This window comes from Aulonocara stuartgranti (assembly GCF_965226115.1).
Source record: "Aulonocara stuartgranti genome assembly, chromosome: 7".
NCBI classification, from domain to species: domain Eukaryota; kingdom Metazoa; phylum Chordata; class Actinopteri; order Cichliformes; family Cichlidae; genus Aulonocara; species Aulonocara stuartgranti.
The window spans coordinates 4,916,389-4,940,771 of NC_138945.1; the positions used below are offsets into that span (position 1 = coordinate 4,916,389).

A 24,383-nucleotide genomic window follows, 5' to 3' on the forward strand; every position below is an offset into this window, starting at 1 on the left:
ACCTGATGGACTGCCAGATCAGCTATGCAGTTGTTCGCACTAAAGGAATACCACCATCATTTCATGCAGCTACCATATTAGCGCCAGCTGTGGTCTCAAGGTTGGAGCTGAACATAACAAATTCTCACCTTGATAACAGACGGTGTTTAGACTGTTCCTTCCTATCCTACGCAAGGCCACCTGGGTCGGCTGGAAGACTGTTTACTTCGCCTGGCTGGGCGAAGGACACTCTCTCAGCTAAACTCAGGACACACACACACACACACACACACACACACACACACACACACACACACATACACTGATACACACTCACCCCCCCTCCCTTTTCAAACGCCTTCGATGCTTGTCCCCACCCGGGGCAGATGGCGGGTCGACTGGACCAGTGCAGACATGCTGCAGGACCGGATGTGCTGTCTACACCAGCTCTCTCTTACACTTACCCACCCCTGTTGCTTGTCTTGTGTTTCTGTGGTGTATTGACTGTCATGTGCTTTTTGTGCTGGGGTGTTTTTTTCTGTCCTCAAACTGTTCTCCCATTAGGATGTGACAAACATGGACACAAGGATGAACTAATTATTTGTGGTGTTTCATTTTATAGGTTGCTTTGACTAATTCTGACTATACACAAACTGTATGCAATGAAATTGTATGTATTATTGGGTTTTTATCCTAGAGGTCAAAGGTCAACTACAACCCAAATTTTGTAAAATGTGGAATGCTGTGTAAACAAAAAAACTAAACAAAAAAGGAAGCAATGATTTCAAGATCACAGGCCCACGTTTGCTACTCTGAGCATCTGCTTTACTTTAATAACAGTCTGCAAACATCTGGGAGCTGAAGAGAGCAGCTGCTGGAGTTTTGGGAGAGCAATGTTGTCCCATCCTTGTCTGAGAGGATTCTAGCTGCTCAGCTCTTCTTCTTTGTCTTATATTTTGTTTCATGAAGGGTTAAATGTTTCAACTGATGAATGGTCTGGACCACTCCTTCTATTCATTTATGAATATGAAAATAAAACCTTAAAAAAAAATCTGACCTGTATTACAGTTTTTTCTGAATGCTTAAACCCAAACTGTGATTCCTGTAGCACAATTCCTAAAACTATGCAGACATATAGCAAAACCACTCACTGAGTTTGCAAAACTAAAAGCACAAAAACTGCTTTGCACTCAGTTTGCAATTTCGTAACACACACTTTGCAAAACTGTAGGCAGAATTCACTGCACAACACTCAATTTCCAAATTTCCAACACACTCCTAGCAAAAGTACACACATGTATGGCTATCATTAACACTAATTTGCCAACTGTCTGGCACACTTTCACATGTGAAGACTTTCTTAGATAATTAGTTCACTTTGCAATCAGCCTAAGCACTATAATACAGGTAAGCTGTGTGTGCGGAGTACAATGGAGGGAGCAGAAAGAGTGAGAAGTAGAGGAGGCCGAGGAAGAGGACGTGGAGGTGAAGAAGTAGGATGAAGAGGACGACAAGGACAAGGAGGAGCAAGAGGTAGACGAGGAGGGGGCAGAGGAAGCATGTTCACTGCAGACCAAGTAACCCATATAGTCATTATGGCGATTGCAAATAATCCTATACTTGGAAATAAACACTTGTGTTTGTTTTGATGTGTTTGAATAAACACCAGTACTTGAAGTTTGGATCCCTCTATGCTTATGGATCTATGACAGAAGAATGAGCTCAAACTGACATAGCCTACCTTGTGCACAGAGAAAGCAAAAGCCAGATGTGTTTTGTATTCATACCATCAGTGTGCAGTTGGCGCATTGTGTGCTTAGTAGATGATGGCTTGTGTGTACTGTTTGATACGGAAACACCATTTTTACGAAGGTGTGAGGAGTTAATCTAGCTGTGTTTGCTTTTGCAAGAGAACTACAATGTTTTGATGATTGGGTGACAGGTTTTCTTATTTGTGTGAAGAGTTTTGCAAAATTAGCCAATAGTTGCAAAAAAAGGGCTTAAGCAATCAGAAAAAACTGTAAACCCGATTCTTTGATCCCCATGATAGCACAGAGAAAACCCGACTCAGCAGTGGTCAAACCATTTATAATTCTTTATTCAATCATCTTCCAGAAGAGAGAGCCCTGCACAGCCCAAAGCCAGTTGCAGAATCTCTAACATTAGAAGCTAAAAATGTGTCTCATATAGGTGTTATTTTGGTACTTTACATGTCACTAGAGATGGCACGATACCACTTTTTTATGTCCGATACCGATACCGATATCATAAATTTGGATATCTGCCGATACCGATATGAATCCGATATAGTGTTTTTTAATCAACAAAACTGTTTTTTTAAATATCTTGCTGCATTTTGTGTAAGTTCATACTCAAGTTTAAAACAACAACTACACTAAAGCTATTCTGTTATACCTGTATGCAAAAAAAAAAAATTTCATAGTTCAGCAATACTGATCAATCTAATAAACTTAAACCTACACCATCCTCCCTATTCTGGTATTTTAAAGAGTACTTAGCGTAACTATTAAGCAACCTAACTAATAGGGTTCCAACTCCCAGCAACAACAAAAATAAATAAATAAAAAATAGGGAACCACCCCTCACGCTCCACCTCATGATGCTTAATCGATGTAATCAACCTTAATTTGATGCAGTGTGGAAAAAAAATGCACAGAAATCAATTATTTTTCAAGAAATATTAAATAGATTCAACATCTTTCTTCAACAAAATTGCAGACTGCACAGATGGTACCTTTCCAAAGGAAAAAGTACTATAGCTTACTAGGGTATATATATTAGACTTAATAGTTACTATATACAGTAATTGACTTCTATTCATTTTACATCAAATTAAAACTTTGGGTGTCAGATAATTATTTATTAAAAGCTAGACATTTTAAATGAGAATAAGAAAGAAAAGTATGTCTTTGTGCCCCCTTTTCCCTGTTAATGCCCTATCGGCCCCCCTGGCTAAACTTTGCTAGATCCGCCCCTGCACAGTTACCAGCCGTCAGCTATGTAGAAAAAGATCCTCGAGTAGAAAGTAATAATAAATACATTCTAACAACAGCTGATCAAGCTTAAACGTGCTGCTGTTGTTCAGCCGCTGGTTTCCTCTTTCTGGTGCAAAGTGGGCCAAAAGCAAACTAGAGACACGGACTCGCAACAGAAAAGCCGATCAGCTGATCGTTAAGCAGTTTCATGATTGAAGTAGCAGCAAGAAGAGGCAGTCGCTTGTTAAGCTTAACGCAGGAATGCTTTACAAACATTCAGAGATGGTCTTACACACTTGCTTTACTTCTCTCGGGGATAACTTTGTCGGAGATGAAATGCCGGGTTGCTAGCAAAGCTCCACATGCTATCCAGACCACCGACAGGTCCCGCATGCCACAGCCGCTCTATCACGTGATGCATACTGCTCCGAGTGCTAACGTTCTGAGGTGAGTTACGGCGTGTTGCAAGTTTTGTGAGGTGCTTTTGTGATATTTAATGGATCGGATTACATTTTTTATTTTTCTCCGATATCCGATCCAGTAATTTAGGTCAGTATCGGACCGATACCGATACGTAATATCGGATCGGTCCATCTCTACATGTCACACATAGTTTCAATATAAACAACTCCTTATATGTTACTAGTTCCGCTTTTTCTGTCTGGTTTCCTGTATTTATTAATATGCTTGTACAGCTCTACACTAACTTCCTGTTTTTCAGTCTGGCTGAGCACTTAGTTTGTGAGTCAGAAATGGCTTTGCTTTACAAGCAGTAGCGGTTTTAGATACGGGCGACACGGGCGGTTGCCCGGGGTGGCATCGTGGTGGGGGGCGGCATCACGGGCATCGGCAAAACAAAAACAAAAAAATGCTCGTACTCATGCTGCCCCGACGTCAGCCAGCGCATATTGGGAATGGCACAGGCACCGATCGGTTTTCTATCGCCCATTTGCTGGGAGTAAGGGCGCCCCTCGTTTGCGAGGTGCGCCTGCTGCTTGCGGCACAGGGAGGAGAGGGCGGGGCGGCGGGGGATTTTCTGACCGGCTTGAGCAGCATCTAATAACCAACTCGCAAAGTAAAACAAAATAAAAACAAACCAACAAACACGAAAACACCAGACATGATACAGACTTATAATTTGCACCAATGTTTTTTCGAAATTCTATACACGAAAATTGAGCGCGAGAGCCCTCGGTGCGCCTGCTCGCTGCTGAAGTCAAAGTAAACTTTATTGTCATCACCGCTACATACAGTCCAATTTAAAGAGAGACGAGACGACGAGGCTCCAGTTACAGCAGTGCAAGTAAACAAACAATAAATATAAGAAGAGTAAGAAAATAAATATACAGGTTAGGACTCGGGGTAAAGGGCTCAATAACAATTTAAAATTTATAATTTACAGTTTGATGATTTAAAGTCTCACACACAACCCGTCGAAAGGGGAGGGGCCCTGCTGCTTCCAAATAGAGCACATTTCATTCATAATGTTGTAAATCCAAGCCCATTATTTATTCGTGATTTGAATCCTGGGTTGTGTGAAATCTCAGAAATGCACCCCAGACAAAGTGAATCTGTGAACTAAGGTGTAGGTGTGTTAGATTATGTTGTGGTGATCCTCGGGTTGGGGGATTTGTGTTCATACTGGAGTGCAAAATTAAAACCAATGGAAGATGGACAAGAAAAGTTCAAAGCCATCAGGTGCTCAGTTTAGAAAAAAGAGAAAAGAAGAGGAGGAGAAACGAGCAAAAGATGCAGGTAAGCAGATGGGTGATTGGATAATGGCAGGTCATCCTGAAACAATCAGAATCCGAATACTTTATTAATCCCTAAGGAAATTATGTGCGTTACAGTTGAAGAAGAAATGGTAAAAATAGTAACAGTAACAGACTAAACTCCAAACTATACATTATGTTACAGATTTTAGTATTAATTAGGCATTGTCAATTGTTGATTTGTCCTGTTCTCATTGTATGACGAATTATGATGGCTGTTTGGTAGCCGTTTGCATACTATGCATACTCTCTCTCTCTCTTCATATGTGTGTGTGTGTGTGTACAACAGTTTTATGTTAATGCACAATCCTTAATATGTTTTGTCTGTGTGTGTGTGTGTGTGTGTGGGGGGGGGGGGGGGGGGGGCAGAGGGAGTGTTCGCCCAGGGCGCCAAGCAGGCTAGGACTGCCACTGTCCTTAACACCTGCTAAATAAAACACACTTAGCAGAGCGATACAGAGTGATGTATAAATGCTTCAGATATACTGTAGCTGCATAACAATGAAGACAGTGAAAAAAATGAAAATGATGAAAAATGATTTACTACTTGTTATATATACAGCTGGATCCAAAAGTATGAGAACATCTCTAATTTGTGCACGATTTTCGTTTGAATCTGGAAATAATCTGAAAGTCTGAGGAATCAAAACCATTTAAAACTGTCTTTAATTTTGTGTTAGAGATTAGTGCCAGGAAAATGAGTGTGTAAGGAGATAAATAGCAGAGGAAGTGAAACCACAGTGGATCAAACCTGCAAGGAGACTTTAAGTCTGGAGGTGGTTTTGTATTTCTGTGGTTCTTAAGCACTTTCACTTTGCTGTAATATCATTTACAGATGATCAAGGACGGAAGAAATGTCATGAAGTGCCACAGTCGAGCTCACGAAGTGCTTTAGAATGACCCGCTGTTAAGTATGTTTGATTTCATTCACCTGTGGCAACAAGACTGAAAACACCCAATAGTCCCAATACTTTTGTCCATATACTAAATACTGAAATTTATTTATCTGAGGTTTAAAATTTTACCCAAAAAGTTAAACTGAATTTGTGATTTGTAAACATTTGAAAACACAGAAAAAATAAATTCATTCTCCCTTCATTAAAAGTTACAGTATTTAAGCAAGTAAGTTATGCAGAGGTTTGAAACTGCAGCATTGCCTCGAGTCTACAAAGCAGTTTTATGCAGTGACCGATGATTTCTGGCTTGTGACATTTATTGGAGCCATGGCAGATTTTTGATGCATTTATTGTGCTCTTTTGACAAATTCTCTCACTGCCCAATCCTCATCCTGTTTCACACAGAAAAGCCTTTTGGGTGTCTTGATCCTGCAGAAAAATCAGTATCATTATTTTGCTCTCATATTCACATATTTTACGGCTAATAGCAGAGTTACGGCATCAATGTGGACGATCTTACATTACTTATAGATGATTTCTTGGCAAACATTAGTGATTGTATCAAAGAGACAGTGAAAGACAAACTTACACAAATGCTGGTGTGGCGCACTGACTGTGAGTTTTCACGATGGAGACGATGTTCGCCTTTGGGATGCGTTTGTCAAAGAATTCATAACAGCAAAAGTCGGGTGAATTCCCTGCCTTAGCTGTAACAGAAAAACAGGGATTACTCTGTGCTGTTTTTGCTTTTAATGACTTCTCCAACATACCAGATATAATTAAGATTAATGCTCATCGGGTAACAAAATACAATTTGTTATATCTTAATGAAAGATACCATTTGAAGGCTCTCATTTTATGTCTTGGAGGCAGATCATTGAGCAAAGACATGAAAGATAGAAATAGATAGAAGATACAAAAACAAATTTAAGGAAAAAAATCTGTCTCAATAAAGGACATGCCGGACATGTGACCACACTTTTTCTGCAAGGAATCAAACTGATTTTGAAGAATGAGAAAATGACAGGTAAGAACTTCCAGCCCACTTAAGATCAACACTGGTCTTCATGGCCATGAACTTATATGAGTTTGATGTCCTCGCTCTGTCTCACTCTGTGTCTGAATGAAGAGAAAGACAGAAATTCAAAAACTGATCTAACACAAGTACAAGAAGCAGACTTACAGGCATCGCTGTGGTAAACGGTGAACAGCACGAGCAGCAGTCCCACTGTCAGGCTGAGAGTCTTCATGCTGACTTCACTGTAGACCCGATGATGCTGATGTTTCAGTCTGAATGATCGTTCCGATCACCCTGCTTTAAGTCTCGTTCTCATCTGCATATTGAAACTAATTCTAGTTTCAATATGACCTGTGGATCCATTACAGTTATTTAACTTTGATTCATAGTGACTTCCCTCTGGATTAGAACAGCTGGGAAGGCCAGTTGAGTGGATCCTACATGAGTAGGATGAGGGACCTATGGAATCTTCAATACCCAGCATCTGCACTGATGGCGAAACAGCTAGTAGCTCAGTTTTTCAACATTCGGAAGAAGGGACTGCTGTCAAAGCTAGGGATTGACGAGGCACAACACACATGCTACAGCAAGGGGGATCCAGGACGACAGGTCAGAGGGGAGATATCATCACCCCCACACACGGAGCAATACTGGAAGAGCATATGTAGGAGAAGGACGCAACCCAAAACGGCAATGCTCATTGTCTAGTGGATCTACGAGACTACAGCAACCTCCTTAAAAGGGTCCAGTAGTCATCACAGTGGCAGATATCCAAGAAAGCAGGACCCTAAGAGCCTTCATTAGGGTCATGGGGATGTGGTGTACAACACAAGAGGCCAACTTTAAGCCAATAGCAGAAGTCACCATCAAATGCGGGATGTACCAAGGAGATGCTCTGTCCCCACTGCTGTTCTGCATAGGCCTGAACCCCCCAGTGAGATCATTAACAAGACTGTCTAGAGATACTGACTACGACAACCATCAATCGTCAATCGACAGCACACATCCACGAAGACATCAGGAAGATGGCCTCAACTGACTGCGTGGTCATCGAATACCTCAGCAGAAACCCAAGAAAATGGAGGAAGAGGAGGAACCATCATGGAAGGACAGGTCTCTGCACGGTATGTACCACCGACAGATAGCTGAGGTGGCTGACTTCCAGAAATCCTCCCAGTGGCTGGACAAAGCTGGACTGAAAGACAGCACAGAGGTACTAGTCATGGCAGATAGAGGCTGGGGTCTATCACACCAGGTAGGACCCCAGATGCAGGCTGTGTAAAGATGCCCCTGAGACAATCCAGCACATAACAGCAGAGTGTAAGATGCTAGCAGGCAAGGCATACAGGGAACGCCATAACCAAGTGGCCGGCATAGTGTACAGGAACATCCGAATGGCCTGAAAGTTCCAAGGTCATTCTCCACCATTTCCCAAGGGTGGTGGAGAATGACAGATGTAGTGACGTAGGGACAGATGTAGCGATACCAAAAGACAGCAACATCAGGAAGAAAGAACACAAGAAGCTGGAGAAGTGCCAAGGGCTCAGAGAAGAGCTCGAGAAGATGTGGAGGGTGAAGGTAACGGTGGTCCCAGTGGTAATCGGAGCACTAGGTGCGGTGACTCCCAAGATAGGCGAGTGGCTCCAGCAGATCCCAGGAACAACATCGGAGATCTCTGTCCAGAAGAGCGCAGTCCTGGGAACAGCTAAGATACTGCGCAGGACCCTCAAGCTCCCAGGCCTCTGGTAGAGGACCGGAGCATGAAGGATGGGGGAGTTTTAAATATATATGTATAAAACACACTTTTTTGGTGTTTCTGATCAATATAATATTGAAGTTGGCAAAATCTGAAACTGCAGTTTTTATTTAATTAACACAACTAAAGATTATTTCTGTGTTATCTACCTAACAAGCTTACTAATATTGCTGTGATGTTATTTGGATGGCAGAGATCATATTTATAATATATTTATTATAAACGTGGTAATAAACACAGACACACTTACATTTATCCAGTTTAATGAAGATATTGATTATATAGACAGTATATCTGAAGCCATTTGCAATTTGAATGATGAAATTATTATTATTTTTAAATAGTGGCATTTTCCTCATGGAGCAGGAAGCAGGCTAACAGACTTACAATCAGCATTGCAGGAGTAAACACTGAGCAGCAGTCCCACTGTGACGCTAAGACTCTTCATGTTTACTTCACTGTAGATCTGATGATGTCTGAGGTGATCTGTCTGTTAGAGTTGAATTGTTAGATGTTTGTCATTTTTATGTTTACCATTTGTACAGTGTTTTAACTGATGAAACTCCACTGTCCTTCCCCCCAGATTCTCGAGGTTCTGGTCGGGGTCTGTAATGTTTTATTGCAGATACATCCTATCTGGAAGATCTGCTTCTTTTGATGTAGGCTTCCTACGTTTACGACCCTTTGGTCAGCAGGAGGTCTAACACACACACACACACACACACACACACACACACACACACACACACACACACACACACACACACATTCTTACAGAAGTTCACACATATACATAAAATGCTTTGTCTTAGAACCAAGGGGGCGTGGCTTTGTTCTGACGTGTTTTGTGTAAACTGTCTCTCAATAAAAGGTAGCAGGAGGAGGTCAGATCTGGGGGTCATTTTCGTGGTGGACACAGACGAGGCCTCCCTTGCGCAAATAATCGATCAATCGACTGTCTTGTTTTCTTCATGATGAATAAGTCTCTAGAATTAGCGGGGTTTGTGGAAACACAGACCCAACACTGTCCTCATCACCCACAGCTTAAAGCTCTGTATGTTCTTATCTGCAGGTTTAACTGTGAGAAAACTGCAGCACTGACCAAACTGTGCTTGTAAGCTTCAATAACAGGAAGATTCAGGGACTCACCACAGCTCTGATCCTCTGATAAAACAAGCTGAAACAAACCGCTCAGTATTCTGTGACGTCTTTGCACTGCAGACTTTCAGATCAAGTCAAGCTGCAAATATCCAGATTTACTAATGTTTTAATACATATTATTCAGTCCTCCTGTTTCCCCTGTTAAATCTCTCCTCTCATTACATATTTGTCACCGGTACTCCTCCTTAATCATCAATTACATTCTTATATACACTCACTGGCCTCTTTATTAGGTACACCTGTTCAAAATCTCGTTATCTCAAATAATCAGCCAGTCACATGGCAACATGTCGAAACTGCAATGCATTCAAGCACAAATGTGCAGCAGATACAGCTGCAGCAAGTGTGTGATGCTGTCATGTCAACATGGACCAAAATCTGAGGAAAGTTTTCAGCACTTTGTTGAATCTATGACACCAAGAATAAGGGCAACTCTGAAGGAACATGGTGTTAAACCGAGTACTAGCAAGCTGTACCTAATAAAGTGGCCTGTATGATTCAGTTTTCATGGAAAATATTCAAACACCTCCCCAGTTTAAAACAGAGTACCATTATAAGTGAAAAAACTAAACAAACTCTCTTTTACACGTTTTTGTCCCATTAAAGAGCAAACTTCAAGTTTCACGTCAAAAACACATCAAAGTAATATTCAGCTCAGGTCAGTTTTATTTATGCAACACAAATTCACAGCAACCACAAGTTTTGGCACATGTGACTCTGATCAGCAGTTATTCTGGGAGCGTTTGGCTTTAAATACAAAGGCTGCTGGCTCTCCGATGTGCTTGACCTACATCAGGACTTTAGACTGAAACTAAAACTGTAAAAATGCATAACAAAGGTACCGGGCCACACATGCATTACACCTGCAGGAGCTGCTCAGTCATGGAAACTCAACCCCACCCCACTCTCATTGCCCACTCCTCAGTCTGTCTCACACTGAAAAGCCCTCTGGCTGTGTTGATCCTGCAGAAAAGATTAAGATTTAAAGGATCATTTAAAGAAGAAAAACCATCTCAGTCAGAGATGTCAGACCAGCTCACATAAGGCTCAAACTCTTTTCTTTTTTAAAAATAATAATCACAGCAGTTGCTAAAAATTGTGAGTGCTGTTAATCACCTGATGTGATCATATTATAGACATATTTCAGACTGCACAGAATGATACATTTGGAGGTGTTGTAAGAAAACAGTTGCCTGCTTGAGATCACAGTTAGTTGAATATTCCACAGGCAGCTGGTAGTGGTACTATAACTAAGTGGAAGCGAATCAGAGCAACTCAGCCACAAAACGGTACGACCACGTAATATCACGGAGTCAGCACTGAGCTGCATAATCTAGAGACGTTCAGTCGCTACAGACTTCCAAACTTCTTGTGACCTTAAGATTATTTCAAGAACAGTGTGTAGAGAGCTTGATTGATGAGTTTCCATGTTGACCATCAGATGCAGTGGTGTAAAGCATGACAGCACTGGACTCTAGAGCATTATGATGTGGGGTTGTTTTTCATCCACTGTGCTCGGCCTCTTAGTTCCAGTGAAAGGAACTCGTAATGCTTCAGCGCACCAAATATTGTGGAAGAATGGGATGTCACTCAAGTTCATATGTGGTGGCAGAAAAGTAAATACTTTTAGCAATATAGTGTATTTTCTGTAAAGCAGTGGTTCTCAAACTGTGGTACGCATACTACTGGTGATACGCGGGCTCCCTATAGTGGTATGCGGGAAGTCGCCCCCAAAATTTTTAAGATTAAATAATATACCATGTTCTGATTGAGAGATTTCTAAACAATTAAACAGTTCTGCTATCACTTCCGACATAAATGTCAATAATGATGTTTTTAGGGTTACTGAAGTTGGGCTACCTGGTATATAATGATGTGCTACATGGTGGCTAGCTACATGGCTATGGTTAGCATAATATAAACACATTAGCACAGTGAAGCTGGAGGATGAACACTAACCTTTTCGCATGTCGGGATGATATAAACAGACTAAACTTCAGTCAGAACAACTGAGATAATCAAGGTTAGTCATTAATATACTGCTGCATGGGGTGGGCTGTAGTTACATCATATGGTTTTAAAAACTGAGCTTTAAAATGAATAATGGTAATAAAAACAGAGAGAGACCGACGGTGATCACTGCCTTGTTTCAGGGGCTTGTTCAGATTAAATAAAACAAGATACAGAAGCATTAAAACATGTTAAAAACACAATAGCCTTAATATACACAGAGTAGTTTGGACCCAGAAGCAGGATTCATCAGGTCATCATTCAAAGATTGGATATCCCACCTGCTGTGAATGTTTTAATGCAGTACATTTGTTATACTTAAATCTGATTTTATTGTCACTTGTCACATCCTGTTTATGACAGTTAAAATAAATAACATTCATATAAGAAATTAGATTGTCTTGTGTAAACTGTACATGGTGTTAAATACGCCCATACTACTGCACTTTAATGTCGGTCATAATGGTGGTACTTAAGAGCCATATATTTGGTTAGGTGGTACTAACTGTGAAAAGTTTGAGAACTGTAAAGGTACTTAACCATAACATCATATGCTGCTACCACTCCTCAGAGGAGAGCGTGCTCTCCTACTGCCTGTGTGTTTGATACGCAGAAGCCAAAACTGAGAACAATAAGGGTAGTTAACACTGCCCAAAAAAATCATTGGCTGCCCTCTGCCACCCCATGAGGCAATCACTAGCTCCTCCTATCTCAGGTAAACCAGGGCTATCCCAGCACTGTTTGACCCTTGCACTCTGCTCACCACCTGTTTGACCCACTAATGTGAGCCATGGTCTGTATACCTGTTATCACTCAGGCCACCCACACACAGACTCTGCTCAGACCAAGTCCTTTGCACTACTTCCAAGCAGTTTGAAAACTGTTCTATTTGTACTTTTTTCTTGTTTTGTATGCTGTAACTCTAACCTTTATATATTACTCTTGTCTATTGTTTATTCTTGCTGTCCTACTATTTATATTTTACTTGTGCACAGTTGGTGCAGCGCACCCACAATTTTGTTGTGCATGTACAATGACAATAAAAGGCTGTTTTATTCTATTTTCTAGGCCTAAGAGATAGAAACTACTGTTATTCTGTTTGGCAAACTAACTCAGTTATATATGAGCTACCTGAGTGTCTGCCTCTCTGAGAGGACTCTGTCAGTGGGATCTGTGTTACGTGTCTGTGTGTTTCTGTCAGAAAGAAAGGGGAGAAACAAGTTTGTTTGAATTATTATTAAAGTTTATGATAGTTGGTAAGTAGCTTGCTTGCTATCAGCTTGGTATGAGTAAGTCTGTCTGATTTCAATTCAATTCAATTTTATTTACACAGCGCCAAATCACAGCACCAGTCGCCTCAAGGTGCTTTTTTTTTCTGCTGTGTTATTTGGATGGTAGGCTCACAAGGTGGTGTAAACTGCTGGACATTTTCTTGACACACTTTGGGCCTCTTAGCACCAACTGAGCATCATGTAAACACCACAGCCTATCGTGTCCATCCCTTTATGACCTTGACTGCTTTCAGCAGGATAAAGCTCAAATGATCTTTCTGGAAAGTTTTCATGAAAGTTTGTTCACTGTACTCAGATGGCTTCCACAGTCATCACATCTCAGTTCAGTAGAGCATCTTTGAGATGTGGTGGAGCAGGAAATATATATCATGGATGTGCAGCTGATAAATCTGCAGCGATATATGTGATGCTGCCACATCAACATGGACCAAAGAATAAGAGGAATGCTTAAAGCACCGTGTTGAATCTGAGGCACAGACAGTCAGCAGCGAGTGGATATTTCAGTATTCATGGAAAATATTTAGAAACCTCACCAGTTTAGAACAAAGGGACATTTGAAAAACAAAATAAAGTCTCATCAGGTATGTAGCCCTAATTCACGGCAACGGTTACCTCAAGGAAGAAACACACGTGGCTCTTTCAATCAAATAAATATAGAGGCACATGAATATTTAAATGAACAATAGTTATTTCAACAGCAAGGCTGCTAGCTCTGCTCTGTGTTTGATCTTCTAATTTTTTTATTTTACCTTTTTTTTTTTTTTTTACTCTTTCTAAATCTGTTAGGCTTTATGTTTTCAAACTTTATCAAAGTTCTCTTGTTTTAATTTGATTCATTTGCATAAATACAGGTTGGACTCAAGTTTGTCTTTAAAGTAGCCCTGTTACTATATTAAATGCTATAAAAGATTTTAATTTACAGCTGTTAGTAAAGTCAACACCTGTACATAGTTCTACATTCACCATAGACTAGTCTGTACCTACCAGCCTGTCACACCTTCACCATGAGCTATGTGCAGATCTGGTGGGGACTGTCACGGCTGCCGAGGCGAGCCGTGTGGAATAAATGAGGATCCAAGCGCAGGCAGTCGTAGAGGAGTGAAGGTGATTTATTGAACACAAAAGAATGTGGACAAACAGCAAACGGGGCACGAACTAAACTAAACTGGGAAACAACTAAACTACAGAGCACAAACCTGAATGAAAACGAGCAGAGGAGGATGACGATGAACAGCAGGGAGAAGACACTGTGGATACACAGACTGACACTGAGTAATACAGACGAACCAGCAACAGGCAGGAGAACACACAGAGCTTAAATACACACACCAGTAATCAGGGGATGAGAGACAGGAGGGCAACACAGCTGGGAGGAATCTGGGCTGACGGGACAGGGGAAACGTAAACTGATCACACTCACATACGACACGGACCTTCACAATAAAACAGGAAACTCAGATACATGGAACCAGACAAGACATTGAACTAAACAGACAGATTCACAAACAGATGGGGAGACACCATAGACAGACAGGTACAGACGCAGACTTAGAGGCAGATCGAAAATAACACAGAACTTAAACAATCATCATCTAGAAAATGATAACAAACTAAAAGCGCTGGGTCACCGACCCAGGACCATGACAGTACCCCCCTCAAGGGCTGGCACCAGACAGCCCAGCAGAAACGAAAAAACGGACCAAAATAAAACAGAAAACAACCCGACCAGGGCGGGCGGAGGGGGCCCAGGACGGAGGGACAGAGTCCAAAAGGGCCCAGATGGTCAAGTTCAGGAGGCCGACCATGCGAATGGCAACGGGGCAGGTCCGGATGCCGGCCACGCAGTAGGCAGTGGCGTGGAAACAGTTCTGGGGGCCGACCGTGCGGGCGGCAACGGCGGCGTGGAAACAAGTCCGGGGGCCGACCGTGCGGGCGGCAACGTCGGCGTTCAGGAGGGAGTCCACGGTGGCGGAGATGCCCAACAAGCGGCCTGGCAGATGACCGACGATGTGGAGGTGGTAGTAGGGGACCTGAAGGCTGCGTGGCCCCTGCAGCCCCAGGCGAGGCGGAAGCTGGAGCCGGACCAGGCGAGGCGGAAGCTGGAGCCGGACCAGGCGAGGCGGATGAAGGTGATGAGGCTGCAGCCGGTGATGAGGCTGCAGCCGGTGATGAGGCTGCAGCCGGTGATGAGGCTGCAGCCGGTGATGAGGCTGCAGCCGGTGATGAGGCTGCAGCCGGTGATGAGGCTGCAGCCGGTGATGAGGCTGCAGCCGGTGATGAGCCGGTGATGAGGCTGCAGCCGGTGATGAGCCGGTGATGAGGCTGCAGCCGGTGATGAGCCGGTGATGAGGCTGCAGCCGGTGATGAGCCGGTGATGAGGCTGCAGCCGGTGATGAGGCTGCAGCCGGTGATGAGGCTGCAGCCGGTGATGAGGCTGCAGCCGGTGATGAGGCTGCAGCCGGTGATGAGGCTGCAGCCGGTGATCAGCCGGTGATGAGGCTGCAGCCGGTGATGAGGCTGCAGCCGGTGATGAGGCTGCAGCCGGTGATCAGCCGGTGATGAGGCTGCAGCCGGTGATGAGGCTGCAGCCGGTGATGAGGCTGCAGCCGGTGATGAGGCTGCAGCCGGTGATGAGGCTGCAGCCGGTGATGAGGCTGCAGCTGATGGCTGGACGGGCTCCTCGGGCCCCCCAGCTGACGAGGCAGGACGCTGGACGGGCTCCTCGGGCCCCCCAGCTGACGAGGCAGAAGGCTGGACGGGCTCCTCCGGCCCCCCAGCTGACGAGGCAGAAGGCTGGACGGGCTCCTCCGGCCCCCCAGCAAAAACAGTCACAGAACCAGTGGGCACTGGAGCCCCTGGCACACACAGAACAGAACCAGCAGGTGTGGAGACCTCTGGCAGGAACGCAACAGGACCAGCGGGCGCACGGGCCTCTGGCAGGAACGCAACAGGACCAGCGGGCGCACGGGCCTCTGGCAAACACATAGCGGCCTGCAGCTGCGCAGAGCATTGACCCTGCTCAGGCAGCGACAGCCGGGTGCAGTCCTCAGCTGGCTTCTTAAACTCCAGGGGTCCAGAGTCTGATGGGGGCTGAAACCCAGCCTCTGGGGAGGCCCTGGAGTGCATCTCAGTCTCAGAACTGGCCAGCCTTTGAGGAATGTTGACATTATCATTAGGTTTGACGCTCTGCTTAGAACAAACGGATGAAACCGAGTTCCTTTTAGATTGATTTGACTGGGCTTGTTGTACCGGAGTAGCAAGTGACACAGGGTGCAGGGCTAGTGGCTGCTGAACAGGAGGCTGAACTGAGGGTGACTGAAACAATGGTTGGGGTGACGGCGGTGGTGGAATTGGAGACTGAGCTTGAGGCCGGGCGGCTAACTGAGCTTGAGGCCGGGCGGCTAACTGAGCTTGAGGCCGGGCGGCTAACTGAGCTTGAGGCCGGGCGGCTAACTGAGCTTGAGGCCGGGCGGCTAACTGAGCTTGAGGCCGGGCGGCTAACTGAGCTTGAGGCCGGGCGGCTAACTGAGCATCCGGTTGCAGTTCAAAAGAATAAACAGTCCTGGTATTATCAGAGCTGGTGTTAATTGTCTCTGGGATATATGCCACAGTTTTAGCAGACCCTGGGTTAGCTGACATGGGTTTAACAGGTTCAGAAGAACAACAGCCCTTTGCTTTCGCTGAAGTCTTAAAAATGCCAACCTGGGAGAGATCGGTTATCACGAAGGTAGGTAAGCTTTGTGAATTAGCTCCCACTGACACACCCCGAACAACCCCAAAAGAAAAAGTCTTACAGTTCAGATTGGAGCCGTTATCCTTTTTACTCACCACAGTCGGCCGCTCTGATATCCTGGGGTCCGACTGTGGCGAGGGGCGTCGACGGCGTGAGTGCCGTTTCCCATTTGAAGGCTGGACCGACAGGCCGGGCAGGACACTCTCCGTCGGGTCAGGGAGTGAAGCATGAGTTGCAGAGTGGGTGGTAGCAGGGGGGAGAAGATGAAGCTCGTTCAGAACGAAATTCTGTGTGAGCGGGTGAAGTGAGCTGAGCAACCAGGGGAGACCAGAAACTAAGCGCTGTAGCCGAACAGCTATGCCTTGGCGGAATTCTCTCCCCTCATGCTCGAGCCATAAGTTAATTAATCTGTCCACCGAGTAAATAATGTCCTCCCGGAGCTCCTCGGGCGGGTTGACTGCTGCTGGGTCCATAGTGGCCGGTTCGTACTGTCACGGCTGCCGAGGCGAGCCGTGTGGAATAAATGAGGATCCAAGCGCAGGCAGTCGTAGAGGAGTGAGGGTGATTTATTGAACACAAAAGAATGTGGACAAACAGCAAACGGGGCACGAACTAAACTAAACTGGGAAACAACTAAACTACAGAGCACAAACCTGAATGAAAACGAGCAGAGGAGGATGACGATGAACAGCAGGGAGAAGACACGGTGGATACACAGACTGACACTGAGTAATACAGACCAACAGGCAGGAGAACACACAGAGCTTAAATACACACACCAGTAATCAGGGGATGAGAGACAGGAGGGCAACACAGCTGGGAGGAATCTGGGCTGACGGGACAGGGGAAACGTAAACTGATCACATTCATTTCATTCATTTATTTGTTCATTTTCAGGCACAACAAATACCTATATTGAACATAAAATGCACAAAACAAAAAACAAAAATTGCCTGAAAAAGGAGTGAGACGAAGAAAACTTATTAAATCCCACCCCTATACTCACTCATCAACAAAAAAACCAAACTTCCCGCAGCTACGCCCATCATTGCATACAGACCCATCAACAGCCCCGGGCACATACAAGCATCTAAACGGCAGCTCGCAAACAACAATTAGAGCCTTCATAACTGAATACAGAATATATAAATTATAAATTGCATTACCACAGGTAACAGGCAGTAATAACTACAAGTAACAAACACACATACATATACATACATATATATCTGCACACACATGTACATATATGTACATACATACGCACGCTTTTTTTTTTTTTGGAATCCATACCAGCAATGGTAAGAGAACAGACATTACAGAGCACACTAAAAGCATCATTGAGTATACTGTGACCAGACCAACTGTTTGTAGAGAAATTTAAATCTATGAATATTTTTGCATTGTTTCAATTGTAAACTCAGACTGTTCCAGATTTTCACACCACATACAGACACACAAAAACCTTTACGGGTTGTTCGAGTTCTGGGTAATTTGAATTCTCCAAAGCCTCTCACATTATAAACCTTTTCTCGAATTTCAAATCTAGTTTGTAAATTTGCCGGTAAAAGTTTAGTAAAAGCTTTATACAAAATTATGGATGTATTGTAATTAACCAGATCCTGGAATTTAAGTAACTTTGCCTGAAGAAAGAATTTGTGAGTATGATCTAGATAACCAGCCTTGTGAATAATACGCAGTGCTTGTTTCTGTACTGTGACTAATGGATTAGTTGTATTTTTATATGTGTTTCCCCACACTTCCACACAATATGTAAGATATGGAAGAACCAGAGTACAGTACAGAGTACGAAGTGCATCTTTATCAAGGTATGGTTTCACTTTGTTCAAAACTGCGAGGCTTCACACTCACATATGACACGGACCTTCACAATAAAACAGGAAACTCAGATACATGGAACCAGACAAGACATTGAACTAAACAGACAGATTCACAAACAGATGGGGAGACACCATAGACAGACAGGTACAGACGCAGACTTAGAGGCAGATCGAAAATAACACAGAACTTAAACAATCATCATCTAGAAAATGATAACAAACTAAAAGCGCTGGGTCACCGACCCAGGACCATGACAGGGAGAAGAAACTCCTCAAACTTCATTGCAAAGTTCATTGCAAGCTCTATAACATTAAAGGGAAAACACAACAATCAGATGATAGCTTGTGAGGAATACTTGGCAACAGTGAAGGAAGAGAGCTCCAGCAGCATGAGCTCAGAGGCAACATCAGAGTGAGAATAAAGAGAAGAGAGGAAACAGGAGAGCTCTCAAAAATAAGTGAGAGCCTTTAAGAGGGAGCATGAAAACATGAAAAGACTGCAGGTAAAGAATGAAAAGGTTCAAACTCCAGCAACGATTCTGGTTTATAAAGTAGCTTCATGGAGAACCTGAAGCATTTCTGCCTGTGGCATTCAGCAGGATCACAGTCATTTCCTGATGTCATAATCGTGGCATTTGATACGTTCTGTTATGGTCTGTTATTGCTTTGATCCTAGGTCCTGGTAAGCAGGAATTTCATCCTCACATTTTGTCTAATTTGTCAACATTGTCAAAGCACCGTCATTCATCTTAACTCACTGACGTTTATTCACATCGTCTGCTGAAGAGCTGCAGACTGTACGGATGCAGATAACCCTCGCAGCCACTAGGGGGACCTCTAGCTACAAGCTCAGTCTCAGTTGGAGAGAATTAAAATCACCTCATTTGTGTAGATTTGTGTGTTTAGTGTTATGAACTTAAATGTTTAAAAACTAAATATAGAACATAAAGACAATTAAACTCTGGCGACAGGGAAGCTTGTGTTTGTAGGCTGTGCCGAAACAGCTGGAAACAGTTCAGTTTAGAGCTCCTGATTCACTCTTAAACATCACGGCTCTTTTACAATCGCTGGATCTGGATTTCCTGGATGATTTCAAATTAAAAGCCCTGTGGCCCTGCAAACATTTTATTCTTTTAACGGGGCTTTTATTGTGAAACTTTGTAGGAAATAATGGCTGTTATCTTAGCCGTTCCTTGGACTGCACTCTTCTGGACAGAGATATTGGATGTTGTTCCTAGGATCTGCAGAAGCTACTCGCCTAGCCCGGGAGTCACTGCAACGAGTGTGGTCAGAAGTATCATCCTGAATATCATGGTCATTTTGGACTTTAATGACTTCTTTGAACTAGTCTTTTCCCAGGGTGGAATGATTGTACCTTTAATGGTGCATCTTTAATGATTTTAAACAAGAATCAGGTACAATTTGTTAATCAATTTTATTACTGACATACATGTCGATATTGACATTTAACATCTTAACCAAATTATTAATTTAATATTGTGATTTTTAATGGAAAGATCTGAAATCAGTGCTCAATAAATGTGTCCTCTCTTCAGTAATATTAACAGTATTTAAGCAGGTAAAGTATGCAGAGGTTCAGCAGCTCTTCATGTTTACAAAGAGACTTTATGGAGTGGCTGATGTATTTCTGCTCGAGTTATTCATCGATGCTGCAGCAGGTGCTTGATGTGTTAATTGTTTCTTTATCTCTTGTTTGATAAATTCAGTCTTTGCCCACTTCCCAGTCTGCCTCACAGTCCTCCCCTCTGGGTGTCTCGATCCTGCAGAAAAATCTGTATGATTACTCTGGATCAAAGTCACAGATTTGACTGAATGCTTCGCTGTGGAGGATAACACATCACTTTGGCAAATATTAGTGTCTGTATCAAAAAGACAGTAAATCACAGACTTACACAAATGCCGGTGTTAAGCAAAGGCTGTAGGTTTTGCTGACGGAGAGGATATGTGACTTTGGGATCCTGTTTTCAAAGAACTTATAACAGCAAACTAAACGAGCTGTGAGAGGAAAACAGATTGAGGGCTGTGTCTGTACGTGGAGACATCCAACACATCACAAACACTTTCATATGTTTTAAATAATTAAAGCTAATGGGGCAACAGAAACATAGTTTTCTTTTTCCAGACAGAGACACTAAGGGAAAAAACACTTAAATCTGATTTTATAATCAAGGGTGCCCAAAATATGCCCACATTTTGCTTTGCATGTGTGAAGATTACAGTGAAGTTTTTTGTTTTTTACTTTAACCCTGTCACACATAGTGGTCACTACAGTGGACAGCTATTCAAAGGCTGTTTTATTGTATTTGTGTCAGTGTTGATGGTATACTTGCACATAAACCACTACACTGGACACTGATGTGTCACTCCATACCCTGCCATGTTTTAAAAAATGAAAAAAGTACACATTTAAAAAAATGCACATACAAGTTCAGATACAAGATTTTTTTCATGCCTAAAGATAAATAAAAATACTTAAGAAAAAAAAACCCTGATTGAGGTTGCCATAATTGATGGATGAAAGGGTTAATACAGAGCACTGCATTTCCTGCTGTGGGGACACAGGAGTGAAAATACATGAAATTGAAAGTATTTCTTGATTTGATTGGTTGTTTGTTTTATTCACTTAATTAGAGGAAAAATGCAGAGTTTGGCGGTTACAGTAGAATTTCCCTCGAGTCTGGAGCAGAGAGTAGGCTGACAGACTTACACGAGGCATCACAGCAGCGAACAGCACGAGCAGCAGTCCCACTGTGAAGCTGAGAGTCCTCATGTTGACTCCTCTGTAGACCTGATGATGCAGATGTTTCAGAAGATGTCTGAGGTGATCTGTCCTATTACCTCACTTTAAGTCTGCTCACATGTTCTTATCTGCACATTCAAAGTGGAAAAGTGTTCAAAAACCCAGTAGGTGGTTAGGTGAGTGGGTACTACTGCAACACGAGACAACAGGAAGCTCGAGGGACTCGACATCGCTGGGAATATCTGACAAAACGAGCTCAAACAAACCGCCCAGCGTTCCACAAACTCTTTACTCTGCATGCACGCACTGGTTTTACATCACGAATACTCAAAGTAGGTCAGACCGGAAATATCAAGCACAGGCAAGTTTAGAGGTTTTTAGGGGCCGTCAAGCACCTAAAAAGTTCGTGATAGCACCCTTAACAGTATCTTTAGAAAAAGGGTTGATAACAGTGTCATTTAGTATTATTTTCTGACATTTTTTTCTAATGTTAAATTTTGCCAACTCTTCTACTGGAGACAGGACAGAATAAAAACAGGCTTAACTGCACAGTGTTCTTGATGTTGTGATGTTACAGTGCACTCACACACACACTCACACACAGCTGCTCCAACAACGCAGCTCGTCATTAACAAAAATGAGACTTGTGTTGCTGTGACAGAAAGAAGACAAAGAGCTCATTTCATGAAGGTTTTTAAACACACTTTACCTGAAACAAAATGCTGTGACTGTGTTAAGGCTGGATCATTTGAGATTATCAGCTAATTTTACCTTTCAGAGCCATTAGTCTGCTGGCAGCTGCCAGCCAAGGGGCTGATCTACTTTATTATTTTAGTTTGTTAAACATTTCAGTTGATATTCTGCTCAAATTGGGCTTCGTTGTTTGTTTACAGCACAACTGCAGATCCTGGTGAGAGCAAGTCAAAAGGACGTTACCTGTCATGTCAACAGCAGCAGCTGGTGCTGTGCCAGAAAGTGATTTCAGATGGTTCAATGAGTTTATTTGGTTTGTTTGTGTGTTTTACATCTGATATTTTTTTTACTTATATCAGTAAATAGAATAAAGGGGTTATGTATAAAATAAAGAAATGACCTGTTTTTGTAGTATCTTTATGACTTTAGATTATAATCGATCCAGTCCATTTTGGTCACTTAAAGTATGTTTATGGAACTGCAATGATATATTTCTTAAACTTTCTGTGTCCCTCTTGAGTAGATCTCTCTTGAAAACACATTTTAATGTCAATGAAACCCAAATGACCCAAATAAATAAAGACTATAAAAAAGTCCAGTTGTAGTCTAGTTTGTGTTAGGGAAGTTGTTTCTGACTCAAAATGACTTCATATCATTCATGAGAAATATTTTTGACTTAGATTGTTATCAAGTCATTTATGGAAGTTTAAATTCCCCTAATATTTGATGGCAAATGCTAGAAAACGCTTTTTGGCACGACCCTGGTATTACATTTGTACGTGCCAGGTTAGCAGATCACACGCAGTGCCTGCACCCCGCGAGTCCTCAGGATTAACTTCTTCATGAAGTCAGCTCTGGCTTAAAGTAAGAAGCAAGAAAAAAAATCCATCTTACAAATTTTCAGTGTCTCCGCTGGTTTACATGTTAATGAGTACAAATAACAGGCAGCTCAAACTTAAGAACACTGTGAGCGCACCGTAATTCATCCTAACTCACCGACATCCGTTCACATGGTCTGAAGAGCTGTTTCTTCCTCCATGCGGACAAGGATGCAGATAACCCTCACAACCACTAGGGGGACCGCGAGCTGCATGCTCAGTCATTTCTGGAACATGACTGGATTTCATGTAGGTTACACAGAAAACTCAAAGCACTGAAAACAGAAAATAATCAAGAAAACACAGAAAATAAAGAAACAGGAGTCATTGTTTCAGTGCGTGTGACAGAGCTGTAACAAATGTGCTGAAGGAAATGGAATTACACACAGACAGGTCGATTAAAACCAGCACTGAAACCTGAACAGATGAAGATACGTTTGCAGTGGGCTGAAGCTGATAGTCAGTGATGATGAAACACATATATAAGAAAATAAGCTAATTTCCCAGATTTTTTATGATTTGGGAGACACGTCAGGTAAAAGTTCAGAAGACATAACAGTCATTACCTCACAGGTGTACACTGACATTTTTCTCATTCCTCTCATAGACAAGCCAGCATCACAGTGCTCTCTGTGAACCTGATCTGAAGACCGTGCAGTCCCCTGCAGACATGCAGTCGTGGTCAGAAGTTTTGCAGACACTCATCACAGGCATGAATATCATGGTAATCCTGGACTTGGACTTTAATGATTTCTTTGAACTGGTCTTTTCCTTTGCTGGAATGATTGTACATCGTATTATCTTGAATGGCTTAAAAACAAGAACTGGGTGCAGTCCAAACGCCACTAATATTCGATCCTCTCCAAGATGCACCTCGACCACACATTTTTATTAGCCATCAACAAGCTTCTGATACAATTCTGGCCAAATATATGACCACTTTTTGTCAGAAATGATAGAGTTCATTTAAATTGTTTGGTTTCTTATGGTTAAAAGCTGATGCTAGCACCTCCATGTGTGGCAGTTGACCCAGTGCTCTTTGGTTAGAAAGCCTCACCTTTATTTCTGCAAATATACCGTCATTGTAGCCAAACAGCTCTTAGCTCCTTGGACTTTGTTCTGAGTATTGGTGAATCTACTGAGTGCTGTTTTCTATCATGTAATCAACCATAATCAGTTAATAATAGGCCTTGTGTAGTTGAAAGACGCTGAAGAACCTTCAGCACCACTAATAAAAGATTTAAGTGGATGTATGTTAATATTTGAAGGTGTAAAATCACTCTGGAAAAAGAACGGTTCAATAACCATGATGTTCATGCACATGACTTCTGAGTTACTGAGATCATCACTGGTCTGAAACACACAAAAGTCAGCCTGTGACCACAGCAAACAAGCTTAACTTCAGCTCTCCGGTAATATAGTCGTGGTTGCTGGTAGTTTGAAGATAATTAGTGTGAATTTATTGCAATAAACAATATCTAGTTTGATGAACTTTCATCTTTGCTCAGTCTATTTGGTAACTATTCAGGTAACTCAGGACACACACAAACACATACACACACACTGATACACACTCACCCCCCCTCCCTTTCCAAAC

At 42.7% G+C, this 24,383-nt stretch overlaps 1 protein-coding gene and 1 long non-coding RNA gene across 2 annotated transcripts in view; both read right to left on the reverse strand.

The window, feature by feature from the left end:
* The window catches only part of LOC309711565 (uncharacterized protein), a 68,892-nt gene that overhangs the window by 15,914 nt on the left and 28,595 nt on the right, over nucleotides 1-24,383 (reverse strand). The window lies entirely within an intron of this gene.
* Nucleotides 19,579-22,940, reverse strand: LOC309711579. The gene is made up of 3 exons (XR_014278016.1): nucleotides 22,905-22,940; nucleotides 20,368-21,343; nucleotides 19,579-20,235 (listed from the first exon to the last, which is right to left on the reverse strand). It is a non-coding gene; the product is annotated as an uncharacterized lncRNA (long non-coding RNA).